The sequence below is a fragment of the Choloepus didactylus genome, chromosome 6 (genome assembly GCF_015220235.1).
Source record: "Choloepus didactylus isolate mChoDid1 chromosome 6, mChoDid1.pri, whole genome shotgun sequence".
NCBI classification, from domain to species: domain Eukaryota; kingdom Metazoa; phylum Chordata; class Mammalia; order Pilosa; family Megalonychidae; genus Choloepus; species Choloepus didactylus.
Window position 1 is genome coordinate 340,739 of NC_051312.1, and position 22,902 is coordinate 363,640.

The 22,902-nt window shown below is 46.5% G+C and overlaps 1 long non-coding RNA gene and 1 pseudogene across 1 annotated transcript; one reads left to right on the plus strand and one right to left on the minus strand.

Moving 5' to 3' along the window:
- Positions 1-7,631: 7,631 nt before the first annotated feature.
- Positions 7,632-8,463, minus strand: LOC119538848. Its single transcript, XR_005217658.1, has 2 exons — positions 8,367-8,463; positions 7,632-8,216 (listed from the first exon to the last, which is right to left on the minus strand). It is a non-coding gene; the product is annotated as an uncharacterized LOC119538848 (long non-coding RNA).
- Positions 8,464-12,855: 4,392 nt separating this feature from the next.
- On the plus strand, positions 12,856-22,180 carry LOC119535909 (annotated as a pseudogene).
- Positions 22,181-22,902: the final 722 nt, after the last annotated feature.

Sequence of the window (22,902 nt, forward strand, 5' to 3'; positions counted from 1 at the left end):
GTGGGGGGGGCGGCTATGAAAGAATGGGAAAGGCAACACCTGCCAGGGCAAGGGGTGATGGCAGCAGAGAAAAAATTTCCAAGTACTGACCCCAATTAGGAGAATAATGATAAGGAGAATAGGGCACAAATGAAGGATCTCAGAGACCTCATGACAGAGGGGATAAAATTGGCCATGCCAAAATCTCAAAATTTGGATAAGGCTTTTGAGATGAATCAAGAGAAAGTTGAGTCTCTCTCTCCCCTTATCTGCAAAGATTGAGAGATCAAGTGAGGAAATATTCAGCTATGGACCCCGATGACCCTGTGGCCCAGGGAATGTTAAAGGTCAGCTATGTGAAGGGGTCTTGGCCTGATATTCAGAAAAATATCCAGAAAATAGATGAATAGATGAGTAAGCCATTGGAAGACTTATTAAGGGAAGCACAAAAAGTATTTATAGGAAGGGAGGATGAAAAGCAAAATCAAAATGCTGAAGTCATGATGACCACTGTTGACCACTTGGTCAAGAAAAGATTAGAAGCAGGGAATGGAGGAAGCAGAGAGAGGCGAGATAAAGGAGTGGACCAGGCTGATTTAAATAAAGGAGCAAGGAGAATGAAGAACTCTGCAGTGTTATTACTGTGGAAATCTTGGCCATTTCAAAAGAGGGTGCCCAGACTTACAGAAGGAGGGTTGAGTTATACCCCAAATGAATTTCAAGGACTAGGAGAGTCACAGGCTCTTCATCTTAGAAGCCCACCAGGAGCCTTTAGTAAATTTAAAGGTGGGCCCATATAAAGAGAAAATTACATTCTTGGTAGACACTGGAGCAGCTCAATCCTCTGTAAATCATCTTCCAAAGGGGGCCAGGCTCTCTGGCAGTTCCCTCAACATCTCAAGGGCAAAAGGGGAGGGATTTAAAGTTCCCATTCTTGAGCCTACTAACATTTGTTGGGAAAATAATCAAATTATAGCTCCCCTGTTGCACATCCCAGAAGCTGGGAGTAACTTATTAGGAAGAGACATAATAATACCTTTGGGACTGGATTTAGAGGTGAGGAATGGACAAATTGAGGTTTTGACCCTGCTCACTGAAGAAGATGAACAGGACATTAAGGAGAATGTGTGGGTAAAAGAAGGAAATGGGAGGGTTGCAAATTCCCTCAATTAAAATCAAGTTAAAAAAGGAAAGGGAGGTTGTGTGCTAGAAACAATATCCTATTCTCCTTGAAGGAAGACAGGGACTCTAGCCCATCATTGAGGGTCTCCTTTGAGATGGACTCTTAGAGACCTGTACATCCCCTTTTAATATGCCCATTCTCCCCATCCAGAAACCAGATGGTAGCTGGAGAATGATGCAGGACCTAAGGTCCATTAATCAAATTGTCCAGGTTTGACACCCTGTGGTTCCTAATCCTTACACTCCCCTGAGTAAAATCCCCTACCATCATAAATGGTTTAGTGTAGTAGATTTAAAGGATGCCTTCTGGGCCTGTCCCCTTGATCCAGAAAGTAGAGACCTGTTTGCCTTTGAGTGGGAAGATCCCTTCAATGGGTGAAAGCAGCAATATAGATGGATGGTCTTACCTCAGGGTTTCACGGAGTCCCCCAATCTCTTTGGACAAGAGTTAGAAAGGGTACTGGAAAATTTTCCAATCCATCCTGAGATCACCCTTCTGGAATATGTAGATGATCTATTAATATCAAGTAAAGAAAGGCAAGCAGTGGCTCAAGTTACAAAGAATCTACTGAACTTTTTCAGGGATCAAGGATTAAAGGTATCTAAAAGTAAACTGCAATTTGTAGCAAGGGAACTTAAGTACCTAGGCCACCTCATAAGAGAAGGAAAAAGAAAAATCCATCCAGAAAGGATCTAAGCCATAGTTGAGTTGCCTCTTCCTCAAACAAAAATGGAACTAAGAAAATTCCTGGAATTGGTAGGGTACTGTAGATTGTGGATGGATTCTTTTGCATCTCAAACTAAGGGGCTATACCAAAAATTACTAGATGAAGAGCCTGGCAATATAGAATGTGAGGAAGTGGAAATGGAGGCTTTAAATGAGCTCAAGCAGGCACAGGTGCAAGCTCCTGTTCTAGTGCTTCCTTCCCTCCAGAAACCCTTTCACCTGTTTGTTACAGTAGATAAGGGAATAGCTTTAGGGGTCCCAACCCAAATCTGGGGAGGCCAAAGAAGGCCCATAGCTTTCCTTTCAAAGGTTTTAGATCCAGTCTCTGGGGGTGGCCTGGGTGTGTTCAAGCCATTGCAGCAACTGCCCTTTTGGTAGAAGAAAGCAGGAAGTTGACCTTTGGAGGGGCATTAGTAGTTGGTACCCCTCATCAAGTGAGGACTATTCTGTCTCAAAGGGCAGGGAGATGGTTGACTGATTCCCAAATCCTGAAATGTTAGGTTAGCCAATTGCCCAGTAAGTGGTCAGCTCAATCTTGTGAGTTGTATGCACTAAATCAGTCCCTCAAATTATTAAAGGGAAAGGATGGTACAATCTACACTGACACTAAGTATGCCTTTGGGGTAGTCCACACCTTTGGAAAGATCTGGGAAGAAAGGGGATTAATCAACAGCAAAAGAAAAGAACTGGTTCATAGGGAATTGGTGAAACAAGTATTAACCAATCTACTCTTAATGAGAGAAATATCAGTGGTGCATATAAACGGACATCAGAAGGACCCTACTTTTGAGGCAAAAGGCAATAGGTTAGCTGATGAGAAGGATAAAGAGGCCTCTCTCTGTTCCCCTTTAAAATTAATGGCCCCGATACCCTCTATCCCTGAAGGGTTTGGGGTCCCTACATTCTCTGCCAAAGAAGTAAAGGAGCTGGAAAAGGTAGGAGTGACCTTAAATGATCAGGGGAAATGGCTTCTCCCAGACCACAGACAAATGTTGAATAAACAAATAAAGAGGGAGATATTAGCAGTATTACACCAGGGGAGTAATTGGAGGGTACAAGCCATGTGTGATTTAGTACTTAGACAATTTGGATGTGTAGGCCTTTATCCAGTTTCTAAATGAATATGTGAACAGTGCATAAATTGTCAGAAGATTAATATGAAGGTCTTGAGAAAACAGGTATAAGGGGGAAGAGAGCCGGGCCTCAGACTGTTCCAGAGCATTCAAGTTGATTGCACTGAAATGCCCCCAATAGGTCGTTTAAAGTATATTTTGGTGATTGTCGACCACCTCACTGGATGGGTGGAAGCCTACCATCTATCCTCTGCTACAGCATTGGGAACTTCTAAAATCATCCTTGAACAAATCATCCCCCGTTATGGGTTAGTGGAAAATAGACTCTGACAATGGCAGTCACTTTACCTCCCGTGTGTTGCAGAATGTCATGAGAAGCCTGGGTGTCACTTGGGACTTCCACACTCCCTGGCATCCACCATTGCGGGACACTGATTACGTGCTTCAACTTGGCGAGCCTGGGCTGGGGGACCGGATCCACCCCTGGGGAGGGTAGTGGGCACGGGCGACAGCGCCCTCTACAGCCCCCCGGGCCTGGGAAAGTGAGGCCGGAGGCAGGCCCCATTTCCTCACCCAAAATACCAATGTTAGGGGAGACTTGCCGGAGGGAACCACCTTTTCCCCACCCCCTTATCTTGCCCGGACACTCCCCGTTGCCAGTACAACTCCCATCACCACCGGTGCGCATACATTGTTGCCAGACACCGTTACGGGAGCAACTCTCGCCCCTTTTCAATCAACCTCCGCGCCCTCTCAGAACCAATCCAAGCCTTTAACCTCTACAGCTACCCCGCCCTCTAAACCGCCCGATATAAGCTTGTACTCTCCCCTAATAAACTCTCTCTCTTGGTTTTCTTCACCCTAAAAGAAACGTGTCCCGCCTGTTCCTTTCTCGCCGCCCTCCATACTTTGCACGCCTCCCGCCGGGGACCTGGCCAAGTCCCCCGCCTTGCCCTCGCCTCCGGGAAAGAGCCCCCGCCGCCGGTACCCTCGGAGCAATCCTGGGAGCCTAGGATTTAGCAACCGGCCGCCACCCTCCCCCAGACGAGTCAACTGCGACCCCACACCATCCTCTGGGAGAGTGGAAAGAATGAATCAAACCATAAAGAAACATCTTTCTAAATTGGTTTTGGATACAAAGTTACCCTGGATCAAGTGCTTCCGTATAGCTCTACTAAGAGTCAGGATTACCCCTAGAAAAGAACCGGGAATTTCCCCTTAGGAAATGCTTCTTGGTTTGCCTTTCCCCAGCAGGACTGGAGAGCTCCCCTCCCTAGACATGAAGGATCTTTTCCTTAAGAATTATATACTGGCCTTGTCTTCTACTTTATCATCTCTCAGGCACTGTGGACTGCTGACTCAGACCCCGCCTCTTGAATTTGCTCCTCATCAACATCAGCTTGGCAGCTGGGTTCTGATCCAGTCATGGAGAGAATCCAAACTTCAACCAATTTTGGAGGGACCCTATTAAGTCTTGCTGACACCTGAGATGGCAGTCCGAATGGCAGAAAGAGGCTGGACTCATTACACACAAGGAAAGGGACAAGTGCCTGAACCAGACGATAAGTATCCAGCAACTCAACCCAAATCCTGGAGAGTGACTCCCACCTCAGATCCCCTAAGAATCACTCTAAAAAGACAGTAGTTGGAAGAACATACTAGGAGGGAGGAAGGGCTGGATTAGACCCTGTGTTGGCACTGTGCTCTGTGTACAGCTTAATCATGAAATTGCTTGTACTGATCATAATGTTCCATATTCAGGGAGTAACAGGTTCTGCCAAACTGGTTATAAGTATAGTCAAAGGCATAGAGTCCCAAACTGTATAATTTGACACTTGTCAAGTAATTAGCTGTAGAACCCTAAAACATCAGCAACAACTGAGGAGGGATATAAGTATTTATGTGAGCAGACTTTTAAAATAGAGAGCAAGATTGTTGGGGGGCAAATATTTGGGAGTATAACTTATGAGTCATCTGACCCCTGTTATTCTGGGAACACTGTTTGGTGGACAACACAGTATAAGGGATGAGTCTCATCCAGGTTGGAGGGAAAACCATTAAGGGAGACTTGGCTGGAGTCTAACTCTCCGGTTCAAATTTACCCCAAGGTCATTAGAATACTTGAGGCCAGAGACTTAAAGCAGACCATAGAAATAAATACAGGTTATGGAAATACAAATGCCTGGGTAGAATGGGTCAAATATACCATGCAGAGTCTAAACAGAAGCTACAGTTAGGCTTGTGCAACCAGTCAACCCACTGCTCAGATTATGCCCTTCTCCTTGGGGATGGAAAAGCATGAAAAGGAGTTTAAATGTATAACACTCCTCTTTCAAAATGCTACTCCTGGTGAAAGTTGTAGTACGTTTTCCTCCCTTTTCCCTCCAGTCCAGAAGGGAAATGTCAAGGCCATACCAGCTTCTCACCTTCCCTGGAAACCACTCTGCCTGTCTCTCCAGAGGGGAATAAGGGCTCCAGGACCTTGGTACCATGGCTTTGTGTACACAAGTGTGGAATGTGAGCAAGGATCGTACTGGCAACTTCTCCAGCTTAGCTATACCCTGAGCAGACCCCTGGTGGTACTGCAGCAGGGGCATCCTCCAGCCAACACTACCCAAAAAGTGGGGAGGAACCTGTGCTGTGGTTCAGTTGGCTATCTCATTCACCCTGGCATTTGAAAGTGAACAAAAAGTAGGAACTGAAGGCAAAGGAGAAAAGAGAAATGTACAAAATGTACCTGGTTCCTTCAATGGAAGAATTTATGTAGATAGTATAGGGGTTCCCTGGGAAGTTCCTAATGAGTTTAAAGCTAAAAATCAAGTGGCTGCAGGATTTGAATCATTCTTATTTTGATGGGTCACCATAAATAAAAATGTGGATAATCAGCTAAGATTTATCAGCTATACCAGAGATGTCATTAAGGGCATAGCAGAACAGTTAGATGCCACTAGCCGAATGGCATGGGAAAATAGAATGGCCCTAGACATGATGCTAGCTGAAAAGGGAGGTGTCTGTATTATGATTGGGGGAAGTTGTTGCACATTAATCCCCAATAACACAGCACCCAATGGAACTATCACCAAAGCTCTACAAGGCTTAACAACCTTATATCAGGAACTAGCAAAAAATTCTGGCATTAATAACTCACTCACAGAATGGTTGGAAAATTGGTTGGGAAATGGAAAGGAATAGCAATGTCTATTTTAACTCTCCTTATCATTTCAGCACAAATGTTTGCAGCGGCTGGGTGTTACATCATCCCGTGTGCCCAGAGGCTAGTTCAGAGACTCATCAAAACCACCCTGATCAAGAATATCAGCAGAACAATCTATACCCCCTTAAGAAGAAAGATCCCCATGAAGAGGAATGTGAAAAAGCTCTCAGCAAATTTGAGGAACTAAAATGTGAAAACTGAAAAGGTTTTTAAAAAAAGAAAGAGGAGGGAATCTGTAAGAAAGGGTTAAGTTTAATTTTTCACATAAAGGCAGCATGGAATAGGGAAAATGGCCGCAGAACCGGCTTGAACAGGCTCCGTGGTAAAGGGAAGAGAGAGAGCCATGACTTAAGCCTAGAATCAGTGCCCGCGCCTTATATGGAAAAATAACCAGGGTTACTGGGATGTAAAGGGATATGGGGTATAATCAGAGGCGGAAACTGCCAGCAGGAAATTTAAACTGAATGAACTGTCTCCGATAGGCTGTACAATTCAAAATCTCAAAGGCGGGCTAGTTAGCTCTCTCGGATAGGCTGTAATGTCTGGAGTACCAGCCAACGGGGAAACAGGGGAGGGACTTGGGTATTAGGAATAGGAGATTAAAGATCGCCATGTTCTTTTTCCCCCGCACCACACTACCCCATGTTTCTGGCTGGGCTGCCTGTCTTGTAAGACCGTAAATAAATTCTTTTTCTCCTCCAGAACCGAGTCAGCGTTTATTCCCTTACAGGTACAGCTTTATTTCCAACAGGTGCAAAACAGGATAGGAAGGAATCTCAGGGCTCAGAATGCAACTTGGCCTGGATTTAATTTAATGCATGGAAAATGTAGGGTGTAAAGGGGGCAAAAGCAGATCCCCACAACCCTGCTAGTAGCAAGAGGACATCCAGAAGGCAGTGTGGGAAGCGTGATCAGGAGGCACGGCTCATCCTACCGGGTCCTCACCTCCCGGGGAAGGGGCATGGCCCGTTAATTTCTTGATCACAATAGTGAGGGTGTGGTTATCATCCGTTTCTCAGGCTGCTTCCCAAGCCCCAATTCCCAAAGGCCAGAAGACAGCTGCACAGGAGAGGAACCCTGAACTAAAGGAACCTGACTCTTTTAAAAGGGACAGCCCATCGCCCCAAGGGAGATGTAACTAAGAAATTAAGAATTAACATATGATTATGCTTATTGAATCATTACATAGGTGCTTTTCTTTCTATACTGTAGAATAGGCAGAAGTTAATACCTCAAACTAGTATTGCAACTAGTCTCATCCATGTGTTCTCACTATTGTGATGGTCATTCGAGCCTGGTCCCAGCTGTGTGTACTCACTACTGTGATGGTAACAACTCCATCCCCCCTTGATTGAATCCGTAAAAATCGTGAACTCCTTAGACTTGGAGAGACAGATTTTGGGGCCAATAACTGCTTGATCTCCTGCTTCCTGCCTAGCATTAAACTCTTCTTCTCTTTGAAACCAGATAGGCAGAAAGGGTCCATGGGTTGAGCCCACGGTCAGGGCGAAATAAGGAAACAAGGGGGAGACTAGCTGCCTTCTAGCTCCAGGGGTGTGGGAAAGCATGGATGTGCGGGGGGGGGGTCCTCCACAAGACACAGTCTTGAGGGAAATGTCGGGGTCCTGAGCGTGGGTGCCCCTCACCGCCCACAAGCAGTGAGAGACCCGACCCAAGGCGGTGGCGGTTTCCCTGTCTCAGTTTCTGTTACCAAGAAAGAGCTCGCTGCCCGGCGCACAAGAGCCACTACAATGACGCCTGGGCTTTTGAGAAAAGAAAGCTTTATTGCAAAGTGGAGCAGCAAGGTCACTGGAGGCCAGGCTCAAATCTGTCTCCCCGAAGTGAGAAGGGAAATTCTGCGGAGATGGGAGGTGGGCGCTGGCGTGGTTTGATTGGATAGGCGTAGATGTGCCCACATACGGATCCGCAGGCTTTCCCGGGTTTTCCTTCTCCAAGGACCTCTCCTCTCAGATTTGCCTGGGGTCTGGGGTCATCTAAGGACGCCAGTCCGGGTTTGTGACCAGGCTCAGGTTACAACCCTCTGCAAAGGAATGGGTTTGGGGCGGTGCTTGCAAAAGAAGCTCAAAAGGGCGGAATTACATGTCGCTAATGGGTTTGGGGGCTTCACCACTTTCTGCGTTCTCAGAAGGTTCTGAACTCGGGAGGGATATGGCGGATGGGCGGGGCTCACCCACAAACCAGCCTCGGCCCCACCAAACCACCATCGCCGTCTCTCACATCCTGTGCTCCGGCCCTCTCCGGCCCTGTCACGCAACGGCCCTGCTGAAGCCAGGACGCTCCTCCCCAGCCCCCGGCCCCTCCCCGCCCCAGCCCCTTCCGGAACCCGCCTGGTGTGGGGTCACTTCGGGGAATCGGAGAAAAACAAACCCGGGCGGGAAGGGGCGTGACAATGCAAACCCGCGCCCCTCCCCGCCCCGCGGGCCCGGACCTGCGCGCCTGCGCCTCCTGCGCCCGGATCTGCGTACCCAGACCCAGGCCCCACCCGCCTCGGATTTTCCCTCTCCTCCTGCGCCCTTGGGAGGGTCGTGGTCCGCTGCTCACAACGGGAGCTCCTCCAGTTCGCGCTCCGCACGCCACGCCCCAGCCGGTGACCCCCGGACCAAGGGGTCAGCGTGTGCCGAATGAGCAGCCGAGGCGCATCCCGCGCACCCGCTCGTGGTCCCCCCTCCCCACACACTCGAGCCACGCGAGTGGCTCAGGTCCCCCTCGGCCGCCCGCCGGGCGGGACCCTGACCCCAGGCAGGACTGCGCACCCCTCACCCCTTCCGGCGAGAGGCGTCCAGGCGGTGCCGCCAGACCCCTCCGCCCACTGGTGGGCCTGTGCCGCCACCTGGCGGCCGCCGGGACGAGACGCGACAACGGGGTGGCGGGCAAGGGGAGGGGAGCCCCCAGGGGCTCTTACTGGAGCTGCACCTTCGGCAACCCCCAACCCAAGGGAGGTGCATTGGACCGGACAGGACTCCAGGGGCGGGGACGCTGACCTAACCCTCAGGACGCTAGATCCGACCCTGACTAGACCGCGTCTCCTTCCTGACCAGACGAAGCCCAAGTTAGGGCGCACTTTGGCAAGTGGGGAGGCGTGTGCAGAAAAATCCCTCGACCCACTCGTGAGGGTTCTTGTCTTCCTTATTCGCCCAGAGTTCCGGGGTGGGAGCTGAGCCCACAGGCCCAGCAACCTCTGCCCGCCCTGTGTGCGCGGTGGGAGGAAGGGCGTCGCAGTGAGGGTCAGGGGGACCGGGGCACCCTGCGGTGTCCGGGAGCCCGGCTGGGCCCGGTGTCGGGGCGAGTCTGGGCTGCTGCTGCGAGTCTCCCGGGTCGCCCTGCTGTTCTCTGAAGAGCCCCTCTAGAACCAAGCCGGTGCACAGGGCTTCCATAAGCGCGTCGCACTCCCAGGAAGAGGGGATTGGATAAAAGCCCCCCTCACTCACTTGGCTGAGGACTAAGAGTTGGGGACACTGAGGAGGAATTGCGAAGGCCCCAAGGGACCAGCCTAGTGGAGTTTTCGGCCAGAGGAGGCTGCCGTGCAAAGGGGCTAGGCAAGAAGGTGCTTGTGTGCTGCGAGCGGAGGGCACCCAGAGCGGGCGTGGAGTGAGGCCAGATCTGGGGGCCGCAGCTGGTCCCGGGAAGGGGGCGCGGGGGGCGCGGAAGTCTGGTCTCCCACGCAGAGGGCGGAGCTAATCGGGCTGGGGAGACCCGCAACGCCACAGAGGACGGAGGGAGCAGGACTGCCACAGCTCTGCAGGTGCCCAGAGGGGACTAACAGCTGTTTGTTGTCACGTCACAGGGCAGCACTGGTTGCCCTCAGAGAGGGAGAGCGCACAGTGGGTGGCACCTGGGGGGCGGGGCGCAGGGGCTTGGAGCAAGCAGTCAGCAGCAATCCCTCCCCTGGAGGTCTCCCTTATCCTGCTTCACTGCCAACGTGACCAGCCGCAGGGGCGGCTCAGCCTCCGGGGAGGGTCGGGCCCTGTGGTCCGGCCCCTCTGTGGGACCCTAGGATGCTGGGGACCAGGGAATTCCCAACAGTCCTCCCCCGGACGCTCCCAGTAGCAGTACTGTCAGCCTGTCATGGGTTCCACAAACTGGATCAGGCTGTCATCAGCAGGAGGAGGCCAGGAAGTCCTGGAGGTCAGGGCAGGTGAGCAGTCCTGCACCTGCCTTTCTGACGGCCTGCTCTGCCGGGACCATCTGGGCAGGTCCTTGTCCCTGTGACTGGCATGGTGTCCAGCTGGACCTGCTGATCTAGGGCCGTGCCCCTCCCTGACCCTGGTGGGTGGGCTCCTGACCATGGTGCCGGGGTGTGGAGCCCCTGCCAGGGGTCAGTCCTTGTGCTGCTGCCTGGAGCCAGGAAGCGACCCCCCACCCAGAGCCACCTTCTTTGCCCAGGACCCAACAAAGGGAAAGTGGTCCAGGGATGGTGTCCATGACAGTGACCACAGGAGGCCATGGCCAAATGGCAGCCCCACCCCAACGGAGACACTTCCGAGGCCCACCCTCCCCCAAAACAAACACATGGCCCAAGAGCCTCAGCCGCTACACTGGTGGGATATGGCTGGACCTGACTTAGGTCACTGTTACCTGGGCGTGGTGTAGCCCGTGGTATAGCATACGGGCATCTGGAAAAGCATGTGAATATGTCTGACTGAAACCAGGGTCCTTCCATGTGTTTGCGCACGTCTGAGGGGATCTGCGCTCCTGTGGAAGTGGTTGAGGGCAGCAGGCCCAGCAGAAGCCCTCGTGGCTTTCTTGCCCTCCTGCCTGACCCACAGCACATGGCCACCGCATCCGGTCAAATGCACACACTGCATGCTATGTGGTGTGGCCAGAATCTGCCACTCTCACCCGGGTGGAAACTCTACAGCCAGAGTAAGTGTTAATGACCATTAAACACCAGTAGCAGCCTCGAGCTGGTGGCACGGGACTGGTGGAGTCTAATTGCTGAGACTGGGCAGGCTGGACCCACCCCTCGAGCTCCCTGTCCTTGTTCACCTTAAGATGGGCTGAACACTGTAGGGCACCCGGCCCTGTGGGCCACCCAGGCCTCCTTGGCATGCATGTGTTGAGCCCATTGGGCTGTGGTGGCAGGATGGCCATGCCCAGGCTGACAGTGGACCTGGTAGCCATCGGCCACCTGGCTCCATTTGGGATCATCTGTGTCAGACCCTTCTTGAGGCATCCACATAAGTTACATTTCCTGTCAGCCCATGACGGTGCCTTTCCAGAGCTTGTGGCCCCACAGAGGGAGGTCTTAAACCACTGAATCATCACCCAGGTACTCAACCCACATGCTCACCCATTAGCAACAACCCAAGAAGCAGGGAAGACAAACTACAGCTCAAGTATCTTCTCAGGCAGTGGTGATGGTGGCCCTCACCACAGCTAATCGTCCAGCATTGCTGTTAGGGCTGGATGGACACTGATAGCTTTTGGTTTGACTGAGCCATCAGCAAACCAAGCCCAAGCATCCATGGGGATGTCCTAAAAGAGCCATCCCCAGGTAGCCAAAGCTGCCCCTGTGAGTGATCCAGGGCAGGCGCAAATAGCCTTAAGGGGTGGCCAGTCTTTTCCTGTAAGGAGAACACACCTGTGGGACCAGACTTGCTTCTGTTTTGACTATGCCACTTCCATCTAATAAGAGAAGACCATTATGTCTTTCCAACTTCGGTGTTGCCATCTGAGCAGAGCCACCCAAGATGGGAAGGTTGGACTCAGTGTTAAGTGGTTCATAGCAGGTTCCCTGAATCCACAACTGGATGTCTCCACAGTTTCCATGGAAATTTCCCAGATGGAGTGTAGAGGATAGCTGGATTAGGGAGACGGTTGTCCAGAACCCCAAAGGGCACTGTGGGCAGAGGCTGCCTTTCTTTGTCATGGTTGTCGGTTACTGGGGAGTAGCTGGACGTGGTTCGTATTATGTATGTAGCATGTGTTTGCATGTATCATCTCATGTACCACCTGGCTCATCAGGTTTCCCTTCTTTTGAGACTCCACTTACATGTATGTTAGATCTTTTGATGTTGTCCCATTGGTCTCTAAGGCTCTGATCATTTTATTTTTGATCATTTTCCTCTCTGTTCTTCAGAGTGCTTAATTTCTGTTGCTTAGTTTTCAAGTTCACTGACTTTCTTCTGCAATTGCCATTCTGCTATTGGGCTTATCCTGTTTTTATTTTAGATATTGCATTTTTCAGTTTCAACTTTTCTAATTGTTTCCTTTTAATAGTTCTATTTCTCTGCTAATAATTCTTATGTTAGTATTTATTTCAAGTGTTTCTCTTTGCCTTGTGGAGCACAATTATAATAGTTGATCACAGTCTGTCTGAAAGTTTCACAGCTATAGAACTGGAACCTCCATGCATATTTTTTAAACTTACATAAATGGTGGTGTATCATTTATCTTATTTTTGTCACTTAGCCCTGACTTCTCAAAGTCTATCTGCCCTTTTCTGTGTATAGCTCACCCAGTGATTCATGTTCCTTTTTATTTTTATCTTGAAATGATTATATATCCATGAGATATTGAAAAATAGTACAGAGGGGTGACCCATGTGGGGAAGGCCTCTGTGTCCATGGTCCAGGCTGCTCTGTCTGTCTGTCCAGGTACCACAGGAACCGCCAACGGAGACGCATTGGTGTGATGGCATTAAGGGAGAAAGGGAAAAAGACCATGCAAGGAAAGGGGTATCCAGATGGCCACAGCAGGCTGGGGTGTTCAAGGCTGACTCAGCCAGGACAAACAGCCTGATGAGCTGAGTGGTGGAAGAAGCAGGGGCCGTAGGCCTCCAGCCCAAGGAGAAGGCCACTCTCCATGCAGGGCTTGAGATGTTATGAACATTTGTGGAAATGGATTGAAGTTCTGTGAGCAAATCATCTCTAATCCCAAATTGGCAGAGCATGGGGAAACCTCGGCTATGAAAGAACTAACATTGAACTTTCTGGACAAAAGAAGAAGCTCATGGATTGGTTCTAGAGTTTGAGAAATGACTTGAAGAGTCACATGAATTGGCATGTTTATGGCCTTCTTCAAAGGTCTGACAAGAAATATGATGAAGCCAGTAAGGGTTATAGAAATGCACTAAAATGGGATGATGACAGTCTTTCCATCTTAAGTGAACTTTCTTTACTACAGATTCAAATGTGAGTCTTGAGGGTTACAGGGAAGTGAGATATCAATTACTTTGGCTTTGAACTGCAGAGAGAGCATCATGGATGGGTTATGCTATTGCTTCCCATTTATTAGAAGATTGTGAAATGGCAGCAGAGATTTTAGAAGAATTTAGGAAAACACCAGACATCCCCTGATAAGGTGGGTGAATATAGTGAACTCCTGTTACATCAGAATCAAGTTCCTTGAGAAGTGGACCTCTGTAGTGAGGCCCTGGAATGTCTTTGTACTTATGAAAAGCAAATTTGTGATGAACTTGCTGTAGAGGAAACCAAAGGGGACGTCCTTTGCAATTATTTTGTTTGTAAGATGCTGCTGATGTTACAGAGGATTACAAGGGTGAATTCCTTAGAGCTGGGCTTATTACAAAGGCTGGGAAATACACTCAAGCCAGCTAGCAATTCTGATTCAATCCCACACTGATGATCAGCTGCCAAAATAGTCAGAAGTGAGCTATAAAATTGGCAACAACACCTGATGAATCCCTCATTAACAGGAATCTCCAGGCATGTATGGGGTATTGGATGCCTTGTTGGATGATAGCCTGGGAGACTGTAAAGAAGCTCCTGAAGTTTATAGCATAAATCGTCATAAGCTTTTCTGTTAACGCTTTGTGTTTCTTGTCTCCTGGATGTGAAGAGGATACAAAGAACACAGTTAATGGAGATAGTTCTGCAGAAACTGAAGGATTGACCAGTGAAATCTGAACATCATTAAACAAGCAAATGGAATGATTTTGGACCATATCTAGTGTATAATATTTTTGACACACACCTGCTGCATTGCTCTAACTTACACAGGAGAGGAGTAAATGTTCTTACCTTCAAATAGTTTTATGCTTTTATCCTGCCAAAGAAGTATATATAAAATATCTAACATATTACAGGATATAGGTTCCATTTCTTAAAAAACTAAAAGCTGCTAAAATGGAGTGGTTGAAAAAAGATACCACTGTGGAGAAAAGGCACACTTATTTACTGTTGGTGGGAATGTAGAATGGTGCAATGACTCTGAAAGACTGTGTGGAGGTTCCTCAGGAAGCTAGCATAGATTTGCCATATAACCCAGCTATTCCATTACTAGGTATATACTCAGAGGAACCGAAAGGTAAGACACAAACAGACATTTGTAAACTGACATTTATTGTGGCATTATTCACGATTGCCAAGAGATGGAAACAGCCCAAATGTTCATCAATGGACAAGTGAATAAACAAGCTGTTGTATATACACATGATGGAATGTCATGCAGGTTTAAGATCAAAGAGATGGAACATATAAAAATGTGGAAGAACCTCGAGGACACTATGTTGATGACACAGGCTATCAGGAGATAGAAAGTGTGTTAACATGGGCATTTGATGCTGAAGGACTACAGAATGTTCAGCAGGACTGACTGTATAGATCCAGAAATGGATAGCATAATACTGTATGATGGTAGCAGAATATTTCAAGTACACTGAAAAAAGATGTCTGTGAGTGAAGCTTAAAGGGATGGGCTACTCTCTCTCTCTAACTGAGCCATCTCGACAGGTGAACTCGCTGCCCTCCCCACTACGTGGGACCCGATTCCCAGGGGTGTAAATCTCCCTGGCAATGCAGAGTATGACTCCCGGGGATGAATGTGGACCTGGCATCATGGGACTGAGAGTATCTTCTTGACCAAAAGGGGGATGCAAAATGAGATGAAATAGTTTCAGTGGCTGAGAGATTTCAAATGGAGTCGAGAGGTCACTCTGGTGGACATTCTTATGCATTTTATACATAACACCTCTTAGGTTTCAATGTATTGGAATAGCTAGAAGTAAATACCTGAAACTACCAAACTCCAGCCCAGCAGTCTGGACTCCTGAAGACAATTATATAATAATGTAGATTACAAGGGGTGACAGTGTGATTGTGAAGACCTTGTGAATCACACCCCCTTTATCTAGTGTATGAATGAGTGGAGGAATGGGGATAAAAACTAAAGGACAAATGGGGTGGGATGGAGGTGTTCTTTTTTCACTTTTATTTTTCATTCTGGTTCTGGTTCTTTCTGATGTAAGGAAAATATTCAGAGATAGATTGTGGTGATGAATGCATAACTATGTTATCATACTGTTGACAGTGGCTTGTATACCATGGATGTTTGTATGGTGTGTGAATGTATTTCAATAAAACTGAATTTAATTAAAAAAAATGATTGAAGACCCCCCCCCCCAAAAAAAAGGGATGGGCTAGGAGCATGTATGACACCAGAGGTAAAGACAGACAATAGGATCTGGGACCGTATGACTTGGCAAAAGCTAGAGTGGACAATGATTGTGAGTAAATGTACAAATGTGGGAATATTTTACATGTGGGAGGACAAATGAAGGCCAACCATGCAAAGTGTTGAAAAGGGATGGTGTGCTGGCTTGGAAGTATTATGTCCCCCAAAATGCCATTATCTTTGATGCAGTCTTGTGTGGTCAGGAAACGTATTGGTGTTGATTAGGTTGCAGACTTTTGACTGGATGTTTCCATGGAGATGTGATCACTGAACTGTGGGCAAGATCTTTCATTGGGTAATTTCCATGGAGGTGTGCCCCCTCCATTCAGCACGGGCCTTGATTAGTCTACTGGAGCACTATATAAGCTCAGACAGGAGGGAACTTTGCTACAGCCAAGAGGGACATTCTTAAGAATGCACAGGAAATGAGAGATAAGCTTCAGCTTACAGAGGCATTTTGTAGATGGCCTTTGAAAGCAGACTTTTGCTCCAGAGAAGCTAAGAGAGGACAAATATCCCAAGAGCAACTAAGAGTGACATTTCTGAGGAGCTAAAGCCTAGAGAGGAACATCCTGGGAGAAAGCCATTTGGAAACCAGAACTTGGAGCAGATGCCAGCCATGTGCCTTCCCAGCTAACAGAGGTTTTCCGGACACCATTGACCATTCTCCAGTGAAGGTAACTGATTGTTGATGTGTTACCTTGGACACGTATGGCCTTGAAACTGTAACTGTGAAACCAAATAAACCCCCTTTATAAAAGCCAGTCCATTTCTGGTGTTTTGCATTCTGGCTGCTTTAGAAAACTAGAACAGATGGTATTGAGGAAAAAATATAATCAAAGAAAACTGGAGTCTGTGGTCAACAGTAACATTGCAATATGCTTCCATTAAATGTAGCAAAGGCAATATATCAAAGCTAAATGTGCATGAGAGAGGGGTATAAGGGGGGGATATAGGATTCTTCATAGTGATTTTGTTGACTGACCTTACTATTATATTGTATTGTATGATATTTTATTTTTCTTATTATCTTTTTTATTTATTAAAAAGACTTTTTTTGTAATAATCAATATGCTCAAGTGCTGTGGTGATAAATGCACAACTATATGATGATAATGTGAACAACTGATTGTACACTGTGGATAATTGCACAGTATATGAATATATGTCCATAAACTTGTAGGGAAAAATATAAATAGGGATAAAAGTGCTGGAGAAAACATGGAGAGAGGGATGTACCTATTAACTGTTGTAGCCTTTCTGGAGAACATTGTGATGGTTCCACAAGAAGCTAAGTATGTGGGTGCCACAGGGTCCTGCAACCCCATTATGGGGTATATGTTTGGAAGATCTGAGAGTCGGGACATGGGTGGACATTTGCACACTGGTGTTCATGCAGGCACTATTCATGATCTGCAACAGGTGATGGTGGCCTAAGGGTACGATGGCTGAGGAACAGAATGGTGAACTGTTGTGTGTACATACAAAGGACTACTGAGCAACTGCAAAAAGGAGTGAAACTGTGAGACACCCCACGAGGTAAATGGGTCCTGTAGACAGCATTTTTAAAATTAAATTCAGTTTTATTGTGATATATTCACATACCAGGCATCCATGGTGTACAATCAACTGTTCATAGTACCATCATGTAGCTGTGTATTCATCACCCCAATCTATTTTTGAACACTTTCCTTACACCAGAAGGAAAAGGAAAAGAATTAAAAATAAAAATAAAAAAGAACATTCAAATCACCCCCCATCCCACCCTGTTTTTCATTTACTTTTTGTCCCCATTTTTCTATTCAAATACACTGGATAAAGGAAGTGTGATCCCCAAGGTTTTCACAGTCACACTGTCACCCACTGTAAGCTACATTGTTATACAATCATCTTCAAGAGTCAGGGCTATGGGGTTTCAGTTTGATTAGCCTCAGGTATTTACTGCTAGTTATTCCAATACATACAAACCTAAAAAGGGTTATCTATATAGTGTGTAAGAATGCCCACCAGAATGACCTCTTGGCTCCATTTGAAATCTCTCAGCCACTGAAACTTTATTTTGTTTCATTTCACATCCTCCTTTAGGTCAAGAAGAGGTTCTCAATCCCACAGTGCTAGGTCAATTCATCTCTGAGAGTCATATCCTGCATTGTCAGGGAGATTTACACCTCTGGGAGTCAGGTCCTGCATAGCGGGGAGGGCAATGTTCTCACCTGCCAAGTTGGCTTAGCTGGAGAGCGAGGGCCACATCTGAGCAACAGTGAGGTACTCAGGGGGAGACTCTTAGGCAAAATTATAAGCAGGTTTAGACTCTCCTTTGCAGTAACAAGCTTCATAAGGGCAAGCCCCAAGATAGAGGGCTCAGCATACAAAACTGTCAGTCCTCAATGTTTGTGAGAACATCAACAACTACCCAGGTGAGGAAGTCCAACATTTCTACATTTAAACCCAGCTCCTCAGGGGTGCCCTGCATATATATTTTTATTCTCTGTCCAAATTACTTTGGGATTTGTTGCTATTTCACTCTAACCTATACAAAGCTATCATATCTCACTTCCTATTCAAAGTTCCATGCAATTATGGTGTTTGAACAAACTGTAGAAATTATATAGTTTAGAAAATATAGATCCTGCACCAAATAAACATCTCCTCCTTTGGTCTCACATGGAAATTGAAGTTTTAAAACACAATCAGTTTTGACCTTTACCCTTTGGCCTGATCTGCCCTAGTCTTATCTCTAATTGAAGTCTGGGCTCTTTTTCATCTTTTTTTAAACAGTTGCTGCATGTGCTAATGCTGCCGTTCATAGCTACCAAGCTCTAGCTCTGAGTTTCAGGTGTCACACAGATACCCAAAATTCCAGGGATCAATCAGTTTATACACAAAGGGATTAGCCTCTCAGAGATTGAGATAGCCATTACAATTCAGGAATAGATTTGACTGCTGTAAGAGCTTACAATCTAGGGATGTAGACAGCATTTTCAGTGAAGTACACCAGAACAAAGGCAAACACTATAATGCCTCACCAATATGGACTAACTACAATGTGTAAACACAGAATTGAATCTTAGAGCACATCCTATCAGGGGAACAATTATTGTAATTGTCCCTAGAGTGTAAGCTCTTACAGCCACCACCAAATGTTCCAGTTTCCTAATGCTGCCATTATGCAAAATACCAGAAATGGATAGGCTTTTACAAAGGGGGCTTATTTGGTTACAAAGTTACAGTCTTAAGCCCATAAAAGTGTCCAAGCTAAGGCATCAACAACAGGATACCTTCACAGAAGAATGGCCAATGGCATCTGGAGCACTTCTATTGTCTGGGAAGGCATGTGGCTGGCATCTTCTTCCTTTGCACCCAGGCTGTGTTTCAACATGGCTTTCTCTCAGGACATTTCTCTCTAGGCATCTGGAAGTATTCTCTTAGTTTTTCCAAGGCAAACTCTGGAGTAGCAAAAGTCTACTTTCAACAGCCATCTTCAAAATGTTTCTCTTGGCTGCAGCTCTGAGGTCCTTCTCTTTGGGAGCTCTTTTTTTTTTTTTTAACCAAAGCCCACAAAGCTTTAAAGTACAAGGAGTGAACCTTAACATGTATGAATTTAAAAAATCATTTATAAGGTCTGGGGATCCCAGGAAGAAATGCAGACAGACTATGACCAAAAACTCCAATTGTGCCACAAATGTATGAAACAAACTTATTGATGGGTTGAAAGGAAAAGGTCCTGACCTTTGGAAATCAGTGAAGTCTGTAAGACTAAGGGCAAAAGGAACTACAAATAATACTGTACTCCAGCTGACAGAGTTGTTTTTCATGGGGGTATAGGGGTTAACAGTTTTGATACGGCTATGCAACTGTACCAGAATTGAACGATTACATGAATTGATGAAGGATGGCGGGAGGAAGGCTTCTTATTACTGGAGGTGGATTTTACATAAAAGCAAGGGCAATAGGCTAGAATGAGCCATATAGTAATGGACTGAGCTGAAAACTTCAATATACTCATGTTTAGCCTAATATAGATTTAGATGGTTACATGTCGAAGTAGGTATGTGTATATAACACAGGTTAGTATACACAAATATATTTCCTTGCTCTGTCAACTGAGAGAGCCTAGAAGGAACAACATCACAATAGCAATGAGTACATCTTTGTTTCTAATACCATTGTCCAATAAAAGGAACCAGGGCTCGTTCAAGAAATGGTCGGTTGTAGGACTGTGGTAGGAAATACACAAGTTGATCCTAGAGCATTCTGTAGTGCCAGAAAAGAAGGAAGAGCATTTTTTCTCCCATCTTTTGGTGTTTATAAATATAAAACTCTTCAAAATTAACTTTATCAAAGGACTGAAGACATGAATCACTTTGGAGAATGAAATTAGAATCCAACCGTAGGCTCTATAAAAGTTGAAGTCCTCGAACAAAATTCTAAATCCAATATTCTTTGATACTTGAATTTTCAAATGGTAATTGTGGTTGAAGTTTTCAGAAATGACCAATAGTCCATCATAATGACAAGTCCATGCGTCTTCATCAAATGATTATTTATTGTCTGTCGGCTCACTGATATCTTTTAAAAGTAAGAAACAGCTCTGACTTTTGGTCCACAATTGCATGAAACATTCTGTGAAATGGGTCAGTGGCTAAACCTTCAACTTCTGCTTCTGGATTTTTAACTGCAGTGCATTTCCCGCAGCCTCGGATTCCCGGCTGCTTAAGCATCACCTCTCCTTAAGGCTGGGAAAGGGGTTGAGAATTCGGGGCGCCCGCGCCCCCGGTCTCCAGCCTGGTAGGACCCCGCTCGTACCGCACGGGGCTCGCGGAGTCTCCAGGTCTCCCGCGCGCCTTCTTCCCGAGGAGACGTCGGGGGACCCGCTGCACGGGCTCCGCTGCCTGCTCCACGCAGCCCGACGCGGGGCTTTCCGAGCACGCCGCCCTGAGGGCTGCGCTCCGCCCGCTCCGAGGGCAAAGCCGGGTTCCCCCCGCGTCGGGAGCCTTCCCGACTCCACGCTACGGACGTCCAACCGCCCGGGGCGGAAGCTAGGCGGGAAGGACCTCAGCATTTACCAGCCCTCACCGCGGCTGAGGGAGGGGGAGCATGCAACCTCCACACCCCTGCCTGCAGAGCGCGACCCTGAGAGGGAGGAGCCGGGCGCCAAGATCCCCAACTCCCTGGCCGGGAGCCCACTGGCTGCGCCCCTCGCCGCGTCCCAGTCTCCTGTGAGCTGTTTTATAAGACTCCATTGAACTAATCAAGACCCATGCTGAATGGGCGAGGCCACACCCCCATGGAAACATTCAATCAAAGCTCACACCCTAATCTAAGGTGTCACAGTTGGGTGGGTCACATCTCCATGGAAACAGTCAAAAGTTCCAGCCTAATTGACACTAATACTTCTGCGTCCACAAGATTGCACCAAAGAACATGGCATTTGGGGGGACATAATACATCCAGATTGGCACACCAAATAAGCTCCTTTACAAAAGCCAATCCGTTTCTGGTATTTTGCATAGCAGCAGCATTAGCAAACTACAACAGTCAGCAGCTCCTGTTATCTTGAAGTCCCCCCCTCATTCAGGCTTGTTTTTCAAGGAGAGGAAGGCATTGGTTGTCAGACCACATGGTGATCTCCCGTCCATCTTCCTGCAGGCAATTCTGGGAGAGTTCCTGGGAGCAGAGAGTAAGTTTTGTGGTTGTTGTTGAGATTAGATCAAAAGGAAGCTATTTCACCAAGGGCTTTTTTATGCTTAGAATAACTCAAGGCTGCTGAAGTGAAGTGATCATAATAAAAGGTTTTTGGGCTATTGAAGACAGTACTAAGCATTTTCCAGCTTAAGATTATATTGAGTATTTTTTCTACTTATACAGCTATCAAATCCTCCCACTGTATGTGATATTTTCTTATTCTTAAGAAGCAGCATCTTATGAGCCTTTCCTGTAAAAGGGAAAGTGGGTGAATGTCTACCTTCTGTAACTGTTTCCTGCTGATCAAGGATGAAGAGGTTCTTATATTAATATGGAAGATGTTCTGGACATAAACCCACAGATGCAATACAGGCAGCAACAAGACAAATATATGGTAAGCAAAATACAAGCCATGCTAATAAGGGCTATTCTCCATTTTATAGATAAGTTCATTAACCACTCAGAAAATGAGTCCAGTTTACTATAATATTTAACAGGATCTATATCATCCTGCATATGATTTAATTTTGAAAAGTTATTATTATATTCATCTGGTATATATGTGCAGCATTTAATGCTAATGAATGCACAAGTTTTTTTTCTGAGTGGCAGTGGGTGTTAAGCTTACAATACTATACATGCTTACCCCTCACAGGATCAGGTCTTAGTGATAATTATGTTTCTAGGTTTTAACCACATTACTCTGGTAATATAGCTCCAGGAGGTATTTTCTTCGTACAGTTGTTGTAGCTCAGCCTTGTTGCTTCTCTGGAAAACAGGACAGTGGTCCAGGGTTCCAGGGTTCCAGCAGACTGTCTCACAGTGCCCTCTCTCACCGTGCAGCAGAGCCAGGCTGAAGGCAGTTCCACTGAAGAGCCAAAGTGAGTGGGTCATTTCTGTCAGGCAGAGCCAAAGGTGTGCATAGTAAAAGGTATTTTCAGTAACACCCTGTTCCCATCTACTTCTGGAGCATGTCCAAGTGGTGTTGTTGATACCTTTATCATTTCAGGGACCACAGAAATGGGTCTAGCCAAAACTCACATGGGGTGACAGCATGCCCAGTACTAGGAGCCTGGTTTAAACATGCAAGCATTTCAATTAAAACAAGGGCCAATTTTTTTTTTTTTTGGCATTTTTACTAGGGTTATGTTAGTTAATAGGTAGAACATAATTTATATACTTGCTTTGCTTTTTTTAAAAAAGTCTTTGTTGTTGAAGATGAAGCTCTGATCTGTAGCTGGCTACAAGCACTTTCAGAGAAGCATCAGAGAAAGGCAATGTAACTGACAAGGAAATTTGGCTCTTTCTGTGACATATAATATTTTTAAACAACTAAAACCATAACTAGCAACACTATATTGTTGTTTGATATTATGTAGATTAGTAACCAACAGGTTAGAAAATCTCTTTTAATTTTTATAACATTGCCTAAATATTTCTTATGCAACTTGTAACATATCAAATGAACTTAACTACATTCAGCACTTTAATTTTTATGGTGAGAGAACAAATCCTTTGCTACTGTTGGAATTAAAAGATATTCTTTAGGGCTTGAACTAGAGAATGCAAAATGTTAAAAGTTGTCAGGTTTGAAACAATATTTGGGT